The sequence below is a fragment of the Taudactylus pleione genome, unplaced genomic scaffold, assembly GCF_031769625.1.
Source record: "Taudactylus pleione unplaced genomic scaffold, aTauple2 ptg000126l, whole genome shotgun sequence".
In the NCBI taxonomy this organism is placed as follows: Eukaryota; Metazoa; Chordata; class Amphibia; order Anura; family Myobatrachidae; genus Taudactylus; species Taudactylus pleione.
In genome coordinates, this window is record NW_028284528.1 from 1560979 (window position 1) to 1576338 (window position 15360).

Consider the following 15360-nt stretch of genomic DNA (forward strand, 5'->3'; position numbering starts at 1 on the left):
GCAGACAGATAGCAAGCCCTGCCCACCCATAGCATAGTTGCCAATTGATGCTAATTTCCAGGGGGGCAGCCTCAGGTTTAAAGAATGGTCCCTGATACATGTCATTGCACCAACTTTCCCTATTTTTCAAAGATTGACCAAATCCTCTACAATTCCTCTTTTACTGATTGCTTAGTGCAATTCTTACAGCATTTTTACTCATCCACTGGAGTTAGATTTATTGAAAAGGAGAATTTGAATGCTAAAAGGTATCATTTAAATCAAATTCAGCAAACGTTATGCAGTGTTTTCTATGTATCTGGGACATATTTGCAATGTCGGCATGTATGCATTAGGCACTTGCAGTAGAACTCCCAACTTTCCTGTCATTCATTGTAATATTTCCTGTTGTCCTAATGTTGTGCGCTCTGCTCCCTCCAGATACAGAACAATGTAGTGGGGATGCCAACCAGCGAGAAGACTGCGGGTTCCCCGGGATAAGCACAAAGGAATGCCTTTCCAAAGGCTGCTGCTTTGATTCAAGTGTTCCCGGGGTTAAATGGTGTTTTAAACCCAAAATCTCAGGTAGAGTATACAGTATACAGTGCATTGCTGGAGTGTGAGTGTGTAGTGCTTCTGGTTATCGGTTTGATTCCACGTCACATAATGGCCGCATTTGTACATTTTTTGCACTGCACATGTCCCCGAAACGAGTATACTCACCCCTGCAGTTCTGCTATACAGAGTCTCACACAACTGAGCTGCATCTCCACTTGCGGCTAAGTGCGCTAAACTAGGCGACAACAGCACTCTCACACGTGGGATAAGTGCACCATAGACGTGGAGATTCTGAGTGGGAAATAAAGTAATGAACAGCAAGTAACTGTGCGCCAGGGTAACACCATGCTGCGCTGCTGGTGGGGAGATGTAACATGTGCAGATAGATTTAGATTTGGGAGGGGGTTATCCAAACTCAAATCTAAATTGCAGTGTATAATTAAAGTTCCCCGTGCACGAGGCTGCCTTTTCACCGATTCCCCCAGGGGCAAACGCAGGATTTTTAGGGGGGGGGGTTCCGTTTCATATATATATATATATAGTAAGACATACGCAGCACACACAACATATACACACACAACATACACACACACACACAAAACATACACACACGCACACACAACATACACACAACAAACACATATACAATATACATACACATAGCATACTTACACACAACCTTGTTGCCAGGCTGCTGCTGCTTGGGTGGTCGTGATGATCCTCCCCTTTCCCTGGGACTCCTATATCTCACACACATACATCCCAAACACTCTCCCCTCCTTCCTCCCCAGGACTACAATGTCACACACACATACATACATCACACACACACAAACACATACAACACACACACATACATCCCAAACACTCTCCCCTCCTTCCTCCCCAGGACTACAATGTCACACACACATACATACATCACACACACACAAACACATACAACACACACACATACAACACACATACCACCTACCCTGGCCAACACTAACAAGAGTGACCTGACCTGATTCTTCAGCGTTTGAGCCACTCAGTGCCGTGCCGCCTTCCCGCGCCGCGCCTAACTGCTCCTCCATCCCTCGTCAGCACTGTGGGAGAGGTCACTGGAGAGACAAGCAGGAGCCGGGGGAGGCGGAAGCGGGAGCCGGGGGAGGCGGAGCGCACAGAAGGGTTGTGGATAGATCCCCTTCCGTAGATGTACCTACGGAAAGGGGATCTATAAACAACCTTCCCAGCAGTCAGGACTAAGCCGGGTGCGCCGCTGATATACATCACAGCGGGCGCCCGGCAAATACATATTGCAGCAGCTGCCAGGTCTCGCTGTCTGTATAAAAAAAAATAAAAAATTTTCTGGGTACTCAGAAACCCCCCCTGCATGCGCTAGTGTCCCCAATCTGATCGAAACCACCGAATCACCGGACGGTATTGGCAATTGGAGGCCATCGATGATCACTGATCCATTGGGGAATTGGTGAAATATTTAAAATCCCCGATTTGCTGATCACGATCATATTTTGATCATGATCAGCAAAAACAGTAAAATACAACATGTTAGATTTCACCGACGCCCCAACTCTGGTTCCTGGGGATCAGTGAAATTGGCCCAATACATTGCAGATGTATGGGGGCCTTAACGCTTTCCAGTATTTACCCTGCATTCAAAATAATAAATGTATTTGCACCCGTTGCATTGCAGTATGGTTTGTTCCTTGCTTTTATGCTTTGCTCCTACTTCAGAATCAGCCCCTTAGGGAAGAGGTTCCCAAAACCAGTACTTAGGGCACCCAATGGTCCAGGTTTTAAGGATAACCATGCTTGGACACAGGTGACTAATTAGTTCCTTAGTAAATTTGATTTAACCGTCTGTTCTCAACCATTTATACCCTTAAAACCTGGACTGTTAGGGTGCCTTGAGGACCAAGTTTGGGAAACGCTGCCTTAGGGTCTGATTTTTGCATTTAAACAACAAAAGTATAGGTGAAAGCTGATTGAGCTGGTTAAGCTTAATACCATGTAAGAGTCCTTATATTTATGTGATTGGCTAGTATGGAGACCTATTACAAAGTAGTATTAATTTATTAGCTGTTATTTGTTAGCCTTAGCCTATGGGATATTAGTGGGTGTGTTTTGTGGTTAGGGTATAAATAGTGAGGTCTTATATATGAATCCATCCTATTCAGTTTGGAAGCCATAGCTAGGCGGGATGGCGCTACAAATCAGCGGCCACATGTGACACAAGAGGTCGCTGTGAGACACCCGTTTGAAGTAAGGTGAGTTATCCTACCTATGCGGTGAGACCTGGACGCATTTTCAGGTGGCTCGTGCCAATGGACCCTCATTTCTTGCGTATAGTTTATTTGGCTAGAGATGATTTTTCTAGAGTTGCCTTGGCCACCCCTTTACACATTGTAATTTGGTCATAATTTTATATCTGCTGTGACCTTTAATTCATGCAGCTGTTGTCTGTGGGCCTTATTCAGTAGAGAACGCAAGTGCGATTATGGTCTCAGAACGTCAATTGTTTTCCATCGTTCATGCTCATAGGCCGCACTGTGCGTGCACAGCGTTTGCCTTGCATTTACGGACGCACAGAGGAATCTATCGCAAAGGGAGTGACGGGCTGTCAGCGTTTTGGGGGCGGGTTGTGATCAGAAAAACTCAGGCGTGTCTGTCCGTGTGAACGCCGTTTCATGAGCGTGCATAAATTAGCCACCGCGATTGCATATGGAGTATAATAGCTCTCTGCCTGCGTGTAGACTTGCGGTATCTGCGTTTGGTCAGATCTGTTGTAAATGCTACGTGACTGGCCGATGTGCACCCATGGTACCGATGATTATGCAAAAAAGAGAGCGTGGACGGATATGAGAAAGCAGCAGTGGGCGTCTTTATGCCGGCTGGGTTTTGGCAAGCGTTAGCATACTTCCGCAGCTGCATTCAGTGCGAAATCGCAGCTGGAACAGCATTAGCGATCATTACTGATCAGGCCCTGTGTCCATATTTCAATGAGTGTTTCTTTATTAGAGGTAATTACAATAAAGTAATGGACGGCTTCATAAATCCACCCATGTGGACTTATCCCTGTGACTGTTATCATTGTATCACTAAAGTAATTTAAGTTGCTGAAATGTCTGTAAAAAATAATATTAAGCTACAGTAGTCTTCTGTATGTTTCCTTACTGTATCAACAGCAGCACAATGTAACATGGATCCAAACAGCAGAAGAGATTGCGGCTATCCCACAATAAGTGCTGAGGAATGTGCGACGAAGGATTGTTGCTTCGACTCCAGCATTCCCGGGGTTAACTGGTGTTTCTTCACCAAGGACCAAGGTATGGTGCTTCTATATATTTATTTACAAGTCATTGAGCTCAGAGATAGCAGCCTCCCTGCACCCACCACAGCCCAGCACACAGAAGCATGTACTGGGCATGGGAGAGAGGCTGCTGCCACTGACATATAAAAGAGGGAGGGGACCCGGGCCTCCGCCAGGCCCCTCCAAAATGCCGGGGCCCGGGTGATTAGTGCCCGCTCCTTCCCCTCTCAACAGCCCTGGTACTGTAAATAGGAAAGGGGTACTTTCCAGGGTACCCAGCCCAGGTAAGATCCTAACCATAGATAACTGTGGGATCTTCGGTGAAGGCACAAAATAATTAATATTGGAAATCATCAGCCGAAGTCCCAGCTACAGTGTAACAGATCATGGGGTCTATTGGTGAAGTTGTGCGTACATGAATTGTTACTTTTCACTATATATCGTAAGAGTGCGATGCGATCTATAGCATGGCTAAGTAGTAATTCATTTATATTCACCTTTCGGGTGAAGGGATCCGGTATACAGGGCAATCCTGTGTTCATGTGCGGTCCTCTGTGAAGCAGCCAGGACCGTTCTGCGCACTCGCTGGTGTCACAGTTTAGGAACGGCTGCGGGGATATAAAAGGGTCAGGACTAGAACGAGTGCTGGGCAGACAGACAGACGGATGTAATCAGCTTCCCTGTCCCTTCCGCATTGTAGTAGAGATTACGCCATCCAGTGATGGGGAATCTGTACACAGCAGCGATATGGAAAGCTAATCTTTCTGTTCTTTTATGACTCGCACTCACCATGCAAAAGTTACTCAGCCACGGAGCAGGGAGGCCGCAGGAGAAGTCAGGAAATTCTACACGGAAGCTCGCTCTGTGAATAGCACTAAGCATGGGAAAGCCCTGTTTACCGCAAAACAGGGCTTTTCTCTGCTACATAAGTAGACCCCCATGTAAGGTGAGCTGGAGTTACACTTGTATGATGTCACACAAATGGGCGGGCAGACAAAGAGCAAGCCCCGCCCAGCCATAGCATAGATGCCAACTGATGGTAATTTCCAGGGGGCAGACTTAGGTTTAAAGAATAATCCCTGATACATGTCATTGCACCAACTTTCCCTATTTTTCACAAAGTGACCAACTCCTCTACAATTCCTCTTCTACTGATTGCTAAGTGTAATCCATACAGCATTTTTCTTATCCTCTGTGGTTAGATTTATTGAAAAGGAGACTTTGATTTCTAAAAAGTTTAATTGAAATCAAATTCAGCAAACATAGGACATATTTGCAATGTCGGCATGTATTCATTAGGGACTTGCAGTAGAACTCCCAACTTTCCTGACATTCATTGTAATATTTCCTGTTGTCCTAATGTTGTGCGCTCTGTTCCCTCCAGATAAAGAGGAATGTAGTATGGACGTCCATCAGCGAGAAGACTGCGGGTTCCCCGGGATAAGCGCAAAGGAATGCCTTTCCAAAGGCTGCTGCTTTGATTCAAGTGTTCCCGGGGTTAAATGGTGTTTTAAATCCAAAAGCACAGGTAGAGTATACAGTATACAGTGTAGTGCTGGAGTGTGAGTGTGTAGTGCTACTGGTTATCGGTTTGATTCCACGTCACATAATGGCCGCATTTGTACATTTTTTGCACTGCACAAGTGCCCGAAACGAGTATACTCACCCCTGCAGTTCTGCTATACAGAGTCTCACACAACTGAGCTGCATCTCCACTTGCGGCTAAGTGCGCTAAACTAGGCGACAACAGCGCACTCACACATGGGATAAGTGCGCCATAGACGTGGAAATTCTGAGTGGGAAATAAAGTAAGAAACAGCAAGTAACTGTGCGCCAGCGTAACACCATGCTGCGCTGCTGGTGGGGGGATGTAACATGTGTACACCAGCGTGTGCTCAGAGTCTACTGAGCAGCGCAGAGACCCGACGTGAGACCACGGACAGGTAAGTCTAAAATAATATGGGTGCAGTGTGTGCGGTGCGGGACCCCCCTGGAGCCGTGTGCCCCGCACGCACTGCACCCATTATAGATACGCCACTGATTTATCTCCTTAAAACCTGGACTGTTAGGGTGCCTTGAGGTCCAAGTTTGGGAAACACTGCCTTAGAGTCTGATTTTTGCATTTAAACAACAAAAGTATAGGTGAAAGCTGATTGAGCTGAATAAGCTTTATATAATGTAAGAGTCCTTATATTTATGTGATTGGCTAGTATGGAGACCTATTACAAAGTAGTATTAATTTATTAGCTGTTATTGGTTAGCCTTAGCCTATGGGATATTAGTGGGTGTGTTTTGTGGATAGGGTATAAATAGTGAGGTCTTATGTATGAATCCATCCTATTCAGTTTGGAAGCCATAGCTAGGCGGGATGGCGCTACATATCAGCGGCCACATGTGACACAAGAGGTCGCTGTGAGATACTTACCCCTTTGTAGTAAGGCGAGTTGTCCTACCTATGCGGTGAGACCTGGACGCATTTTCAATTAGCTCGTGTTAATGGTCCCTCATTTTCTGCCTATAGTTTATTTGGCTAGAGATGATTTTTGTAGAGTTGCCTTGACCACCCCTTTACACATTGTAATGTGGTCATAATTTTATATCTGCTGTGACCTTTAATTCATGCAGTTATTGTCTGTGGGACTTATTCAGTAGCGAATGCAAGTGCGATTACGGACGCAGATCGAGAAATTGTTTGCCATCGTTCATGCGTATAAGTCGCACTGTGCGTGCACAGCGTTTCCCTTGCATTTAAGGATGCTCAGAGGAATCTATCGCAAAGAGAGTGACAGGCTGTCAGCGTTTTGGGGGCGGGTTGTGATCAGAAAAACTCAGGCGTGTCTGTCTGTGTGAACGCCGTTTCATGGGCATGCATAAATTAGCCACCGCGATTGCATATGGAGTATAATAGCGCTCTGCCTGCATGTAGACTTGCAGTATCTGCGGTTGGTCAGACCTGTTGTAAATGCTACGTGACTGGCCGATGTGCGTCGATGGTACCGATGATTACACAGAAGAGAGAGGTTGGACGGATATGAGAAAGCAGCAGAGGGCGTCTTTATGCCGGCTGGGCTTTGGCGAGCATTAGCATATTTTCGCAGCTGCAACCGCATTAGCGATCACTGCTGATCAGGCTCTGTGTCCATACTTCAATGAGTGTTTCTTTATTAGAGGTAATTACAATAATGTAATGGACGGCTTCATAAATCCACCCATGTGGACTTATCCATGTGACTGTTATCATTGTATCACTAAAGTAATTTAAGTTGCTGAAATGTCTGTAAAAAATAATAGTAAGCTACAGTAGTCTTCTGTATGTTTCCTTACTGCATCAACAACAGCACAATGTAACATGGATCCAAACAGCAGAAGAGATTGCGGCTATCCCACAATAAGTGCTGAGGAATGTGCGACGAGGGATTGTTGCTTCGACTCCAGCATTCCCGGGATTAACTGGTGTTTCTTCACCAAGGACCAAGGTACGGTGCTTCTATATATTTATTTTCAAGTCATTGAGCTCAGAGATAGCAGCCTCCCTGCACCCACCACAGCCCAGCACACAGAAGCATGTACTGGGCATGGGAGAGAGGCTGCTGCCACTGACATGTAAAAGAGGGAGGGGACCCGGGCCTCCGCCAGGCCCCTCCAAAATGTCGGGGCCTGGGTAATTAGTGCCCGCTCCTTCCCCTCTCAGCAGCCCTGGTACTGTAAATGGGAAAGGGGTACTTTCTAGGGTACCCAGCCCAGGTAAGATCCTAACCATAGATAACTGTGGGATCTTCGGTGAAGGCACAAAATAATTAATATTGGAAATCATCAGCCGAAGTCCCAGCTACAGTGTAACAGATCATGGGGTCTATTGGTGAAGTTGTGCGTACATGAATTGTTACTTTTCAGTATATATCGTAAGAGTGCGATGCGATCTATAGCATGGCTAAGTAGTAATTCATTTATATTCACCTTTCGGGTGAAGGGATCCGGTATACAGGGCGATCCTGTGTTCATGTGCGGTCCTCTGTGAAGCAGCTAGGACCGTTCTGCGCACTCGCTGGTGTCACAGTTTAGGAGAGGCTGCAGGGATATAAAAGGGTCAGGACTAGAACGAGTGCTGGGCAGACAGACAGGGATGTAATCAACTTCCCTCTCCCTTCCGCATTGTAGTAGAGATTACGCCATCCAGTGATGGGGAATCTGTACACAGCAGCGATATGGAAAGCTAATCTTTCTGTTCTTTTATGACTCGCACTCACCATACAAAAGTGATTTAGCCACGGAGCAGGGAGGCCACAGGAGAAGTCAGGAAATTCTACACGGAAGCCCGCTCTGTGAATAGCACTAAGAATGGGAAAGCCCTGTTTACCGCAAAACAGGGCTTTTCTCTGCTACATAAGTAGACCCCCATGTAAGGAGAGCTGGAGTTACACTTGTATGATGTCACACAAATGGGCGGGCAGAGAGCAAGCCCCGCCCACACGTAACATAGTTGCCAACTGATGTTAATTTCCAGGGGGCAGACTCAGGTTTAAAGAATAGTCCCTGACACATGTCATTGCACCAACTTTCAAATATTTTTCACAAATTGACCAACTCCTCTACAATTCCTCTTCTACTGATTGCTAACTGCAATCCTTACAGCATTTTTCTTATCCTCTGTGGTTAGATTTATTGAAAAGGAGACTTTGATTTCTAAAAAGTTTAATTGAAATCAAATTCAGCAAACGTGGGACATATTTGCAATGTCGGCATGTATGCATTAGGCACTTGCAGTAGAACTCCCAACTTTCCTGACATTCATTGTAATATTTCCTGTTGTCCTAATGTTGTGCGCTCTGTTCCCTCCAGATAAAGAGGAATGTAGTATGGACGTCCATCAGCGAGAAGACTGCGGGTTCCCCGGGATAAGCGCAAAGGAATGCCTTTCCAAAGGCTGCTGCTTTGATTCAAGTGTTCCCGGGGTTAAATGGTGTTTTAAATCCAAAAGCACAGGTAGAGTATACAGTATACAGTGCAGTGCTGGAGTGTGAGTGTGTAGTGCTACTGGTTATCGGTTTGATTCCACGTCACATAATGGCCGCATTTGTACATTTTTTGCACTGCACAAGTGCCCGAAACGAGTATACTCACCCCTGCAGTTCTGCTATACAGAGTCTCACACAACTGAGCTGCATCTCCACTTGCGGCTAAGTGCGCTAAACTAGGCGACAACAGCGCACTCACACATGGGATAAGTGCGCCATAGACGTGGAAATTCTGAGTGGGAAATAAAGTAAGAAACAGCAAGTAACTGTGCGCCAGGGTAACACCATGCTGCGCTGCTGGTGGGGGGAACATGTGTACACCAGCGTGTGCTCAGAGTCTACTGAGCAGCGCAGAGACCCGACGTGAGACCACGGACAGGTAAGTCTAAAATAATATGGGTGCAGTGTGTGCGGTGCGGGACCCCCCTGGAGCCGTGTGCCCCGCACGCACTGCACCCATTATAGATACGCCACTGATTTATCTCCTTAAAACCTGGACTGTTAGGGTGCCTTGAGGTCCAAGTTTGGGAAACACTGCCTTAGAGTCTGATTTTTGCATTTAAACAACAAAAGTATAGGTGAAAGCTGATTGAGCTGAATAAGCTTTATATAATGTAAGAGTCCTTATATTTATGTGATTGGCTAGTATGGAGACCTATTACAAAGTAGTATTAATTTATTAGCTGTTATTGGTTAGCCTTAGCCTATGGGATATTAGTGGGTGTGTTTTGTGGATAGGGTATAAATAGTGAGGTCTTATGTATGAATCCATCCTATTCAGTTTGGAGCCATAGCTAGGCGGGATGGCGCTACATATCAGCGGCCACATGTGACACAAGAGGTCGCTGTGAGATACTTACCCCTTTGTAGTAAGGCGAGTTGTCCTACCTATGCGGTGAGACCTGGACGCATTTTCAATTAGCTCGTGTTAATGGTCCCTCATTTTCTGCCTATAGTTTATTTGGCTAGAGATGATTTTTGTAGAGTTGCCTTGACCACCCCTTTACACATTGTAATGTGGTCATAATTTTATATCTGCTGTGACCTTTAATTCATGCAGTTATTGTCTGTGGGACTTATTCAGTAGCGAATGCAAGTGCGATTACGGACGCAGATCGAGAAATTGTTTGCCATCGTTCATTCGTATAAGTCGCACTGTGCGTGCACAGCGTTTCCCTTGCATTTAAGGATGCTCAGAGGAATCTATCGCAAAGAGAGTGACAGGCTGTCAGCGTTTTGGGGGCGGGTTGTGATCAGAAAAACTCAGGCGTGTCTGTCTGTGTGAACGCCGTTTCATGGGCATGCATAAATTAGCCACCGCGATTGCATATGGAGTATAATAGCGCTCTGCCTGCATGTAGACTTGCAGTATCTGCGGTTGGTCAGACCTGTTGTAAATGCTACGTGACTGGCCGATGTGCGTCGATGGTACCGATGATTACACAGAAGAGAGAGGTTGGACGGATATGAGAAAGCAGCAGAGGGCGTCTTTATACCGGCTGGGCTTTGGCGAGCATTAGCATATTTTCGCAGCTGCAACCGCATTAGCGATCACTGCTGATCAGGCTCTGTGTCCATACTTCAATGAGTGTTTCTTTATTAGAGGTAATTACAATAATGTAATGGACGGCTTCATAAATCCACCCATGTGGACTTATCCATGTGACTGTTATCATTGTATCACTAAAGTAATTTAAGTTGCTGAAATGTCTGTAAAAAATAATATTAAGCTACAGTAGTCTTCTGTATGTTTCCTTACTGCATCAACAACAGCACAATGTAACATGGATCCAAACAGCAGAAGAGATTGCGGCTATCCCACAATAAGTGCTGAGGAATGTGCGACGAGGGATTGTTGCTTCGACTCCAGCATTCCCGGGGTTAACTGGTGTTTCTTCACCAAGGACCAAGGTACGGTGCTTCTATATATTTATTTTCAAGTCATTGAGCTCAGAGATAGCAGCCTCCCTGCACCCACCACAGCCCAGCACACAGAAGCATGTACTGGGCATGGGAGAGAGGCTGCTGCCACTGACATGTAAAAGAGGGAGGGGACCCGGGCCTCCGCCAGGCCCCTCCAAAATGTCGGGGCCTGGGTAATTAGTGCCCGCTCCTTCCCCTCTCAGCAGCCCTGGTACTGTAAATGGGAAAGGGGTACTTTCTAGGGTACCCAGCCCAGGTAAGATCCTAACCATAGATAACTGTGGGATCTTCGGTGAAGGCACAAAATAATTAATATTGGAAATCATCAGCCGAAGTCCCAGCTACAGTGTAACAGATCATGGGGTCTATTGGTGAAGTTGTGCGTACATGAATTGTTACTTTTCACTATATATCGTAAGAGTGCGATGCGATCTATAGAATGGCTAAGTAGTAATTCATTTATATTCACCTTTCGGGTGAAGGGATCCGGTATACAGGGCGATCCTGTGTTCATGTGCGGTCCTCTGTGAAGCAGCTAGGACCGTTCTGCGCACTCGCTGGTGTCACAGTTTAGGAGAGGCTGCAGGGATATAAAAGGGTCAGGACTAGAACGAGTGCTGGGCAGACAGACAGGGATGTAATCAACTTCCCTCTCCCTTCCGCATTGTAGTAGAGATTACGCCATCCAGTGATGGGGAATCTGTACACAGCAGCGATATGGAAAGCTAATCTTTCTGTTCTTTTATGACTCGCACTCACCATACAAAAGTGATTTAGCCACGGAGCAGGGAGGCCACAGGAGAAGTCAGGAAATTCTACACGGAAGCCCGCTCTGTGAATAGCACTAAGAATGGGAAAGCCCTGTTTACCGCAAAACAGGGCTTTTCTCTGCTACATAAGTAGACCCCCATGTAAGGAGAGCTGGAGTTACACTTGTATGATGTCACACAAATGGGCGGGCAGAGAGCAAGCCCCGCCCACACGTAACATAGTTGCCAACTGATGTTAATTTCCAGGGGGCAGACTCAGGTTTAAAGAATAGTCCCTGATACATGTCATTGCACCAACTTTCAAATATTTTTCACAAATTGACCAACTCCTCTACAATTCCTCTTCTACTGATTGCTAACTGCAATCCTTACAGCATTTTTCTTATCCTCTGTGGTTAGATTTATTGAAAAGGAGACTTTGATTTCTAAAAAGTTTAATTGAAATCAAATTCAGCAAACGTGGGACATATTTGCAATGTCGGCATGTATGCATTAGGCACTTGCAGTAGAACTCCCAACTTTCCTGACATTCATTGTAATATTTCCTGTTGTCCTAATGTTGTGCGCTCTACTCCCTCCAGATAAAGAGGAATGTAGTATGGACGTCCATCAGCGAGAAGACTGCGGTTTCCCCGGGATAAGCGCAAAGGAATGCCTTTCCAAAGGCTGCTGCTTTGATTCAAGTGTTCCCGGGGTTAAATGGTGTTTTAAATCCAAAAGCACAGGTAGAGTATACAGTATACAGTGCAGTGCTGGAGTGTGAGTGTGTAGTGCTACTGGTTATCGGTTTGATTCCACGTCACATAATGGCCGCATTTGTACATTTTTTGCACTGCACATGTCCCCGAAATGAGTATACTCACCCCTGCAGTTCTGCTATACAGAGTCTCACACAACTGAGCTGCATCTCCACTTGCGGCTAAGTGCGCTAAACTAGGTGACAACAGCGCTCTCACACATGGGATAAGTGCGCCATAGACATGGAGATTCTGAGTGGGAAATAAAGAAACAGCAAGTAACTGTGCGCCAGCGTAACACCATGCTGCGCTGCTGGTGGGGGGATGTAACATGTGTACACTAGAGTGTGCTCGGAGTCTACTGCGCATGCGCAGAAACCCGGAAAAATAGCCGCGGCGGCCATTTTCCGATGTTCTGAGCAGCGCAGACACCCGACGTGGGACCACGGACAGGTAAGTCTAAAATAATATGGGTGCAGTGTGTGCGGTGCGGGACCCCCCTGGAGCCGTGTGCCCCGCACGCACTGCACCCATTATAGATACGCCACTGATTTATCTCCTTAAAACCTGGACTGTTAGGGTGCCTTGAGGTCCAAGTTTGGGAAACGCTGCCTTAGGGTCTGATTTTTGCATTTAAACAACAAAAGTATAGGTGAAAGTTGATTGAGCTGAATAAGCTTTATATAATGTAAGAGTCCTTATATTTATGTGATTGGCTAGTATGGAGACCTATTACAAAGTAGTATTAATTTATTAGCTGTTATTGGTTAGCCTTAGCCTATGGGATATTAGTGGGTGTGTTTTGTGGATAGGGTATAAATAGTGAGGTCTTATGTATGAATCCATCCTATTCAGTTTGGAAGCCATAGCTAGAAGGGATGGCGCTACATATCAGCGGCCACATGTGACACAAGAGGTCGCTGTGAGATACTTACCCCTTTGTAGTAAGGCGAGTTGTCCTACCTATGCGGTGAGACCTGGACGCATTTTCAATTAGCTCGTGTTAATGGTCCCTCATTTTCTGCCTATAGTTTATTTGGCTAGAGATGATTTTTGTAGAGTTGCCTTGACCACCCCTTTACACATTGTAATGTGGTCATAATTTTATATCTGCTGTGACCTTTAATTCATGCAGTTATTGTCTGTGGGACTTATTCAGTAGCGAATGCAAGTGCGATTACGGACGCAGATCGAGCAATTGTTTGCCATCGTTCATGCGTATAAGTCGCACTGTGCATGTACAGCGTTTGCTTTGCATTTAAGGATGCTCAGAGGAATCTATCGCAAAGAGAGTGACAGGCTGTCAGCGTTTTGGAGGCGGGTTGTGATCAGAACAACTCAGGCGTGTCTGTCTGTGTGAACGCCGTTTCATGGGCATGCATAAATTAGCCACCGCGATTGCATATGGAGTATAATAGCGCTCTGCCTGCATGTAGACTTGCAGTATCTGCGGTTGGTCAGACCTGTTGTAAATGCTACGTGACTGGCCGATGTGCGTCGATGGTACCGATGATTACACAGAAGAGAGAGGTTGGACGGATATGAGAAAGCAGCAGAGGGCGTCTTTATGCCGGCTGGGCTTTGGCGAGCATTAGCATATTTTCGCAGCTGCAACCGCATTAGCGATCACTGCTGATCAGGCTCTGTGTCCATACTTCAATGAGTGTTTCTTTATTAGAGGTAATTACAATAATGTAATGGACGGCTTCATAAATCCACCCATGTGGACTTATCCATGTGACTGTTATCATTGTATCACTAAAGTAATTTAAGTTGCTGAAATGTCTGTAAAAAATAATAGTAAGCTACAGTAGTCTTCTGTATGTTTCCTTACTGCATCAACAACAGCACAATGTAACATGGATCCAAACAGCAGAAGAGATTGCGGCTATCCCACAATAAGTGCTGAGGAATGTGCGACGAGGGATTGTTGCTTCGACTCCAGCATTCCCGGGGTTAACTGGTGTTTCTTCACCAAGGACCAAGGTACGGTGCTTCTATATATTTATTTACAAGTCATTGAGCTCAGAGATAGCAGCCTCCCTGAACCCACCACAGCCCAGCACACAGAAGCATGTACTGGGCATGGGAGAGAGGCTGCTGCTACTGATATGTAAAAGAGGGAGGGGAACCGGGCCTCCGCCAGGCCCCTCCAAAATGTCGGGGCCTGGGTAATTAGTGCCCGCTCCATCCCCTCTCAGCAGCCCTGGTACTGTAAAAGGGAAAGGGGTACTTTCCAGGGTACCCAGCCCAGGTAAGATCCTAACCATAGATAACTGTGGGATCTTCGGTGAAGGCACAAAATAATTAATATTGGAAATCATCAGCCGAAGTCCCAGCTACAGTGTAACAGATCATGGGGTCTATTGGTGAAGTTGTGCGTACATGAATTGTTACTTTTCACTATATATCGTAAGAGTGCGATGCGATCTATAGAATGGCTAAGTAGTAATTCATTTATATTCACCTTTCGGGTGAAGGGATCCGGTATACAGGGCGATCCTGTGTTCATGTGCGGTCCTCTGTGAAGCAGCTAGGACCGTTCTGCGCACTCGCTGGTGTCACAGTTTAGGAGAGGCTGCAGGGATATAAAAGGGTCAGGACTAGAACGAGTGCTGGGCAGACAGACAGGGATGTAATCAACTTCCCTCTCCCTTCCGCATTGTAGTAGAGATTACGCCATCCAGTGATGGGGAATCTGTACACAGCAGCGATATGGAAAGCTAATCTTTCTGTTCTTTTATGACTCGCACTCACCATACAAAAGTGATTTAGCCACGGAGCAGGGAGGCCACAGGAGAAGTCAGGAAATTCTACACGGAAGCCCGCTCTGTGAATAGCACTAAGAATGGGAAAGCCCTGTTTACCGCAAAACAGGGCTTTTCTCTGCTACATAAGTAGACCCCCATGTAAGGAGAGCTGGAGTTACACTTGTATGATGTCACACAAATGGGCGGGCAGAGAGCAAGCCCCGCCCACACGTAACATAGTTGCCAACTGATGTTAATTTCCAGGGGGCAGACTCAGGTTTAAAGAATAGTCCCTGATACATGTCATTGCACCAACTT

At 46.1% G+C, this 15360-nt stretch overlaps 1 pseudogene; it reads left to right on the forward strand.

The window, feature by feature from the left end:
- The first annotated feature begins 3736 nt into the window (after positions 1 to 3736).
- On the forward strand, positions 3737 to 15019 carry LOC148523878 (uncharacterized; annotated as a pseudogene).
- Positions 15020 to 15360: the final 341 nt, after the last annotated feature.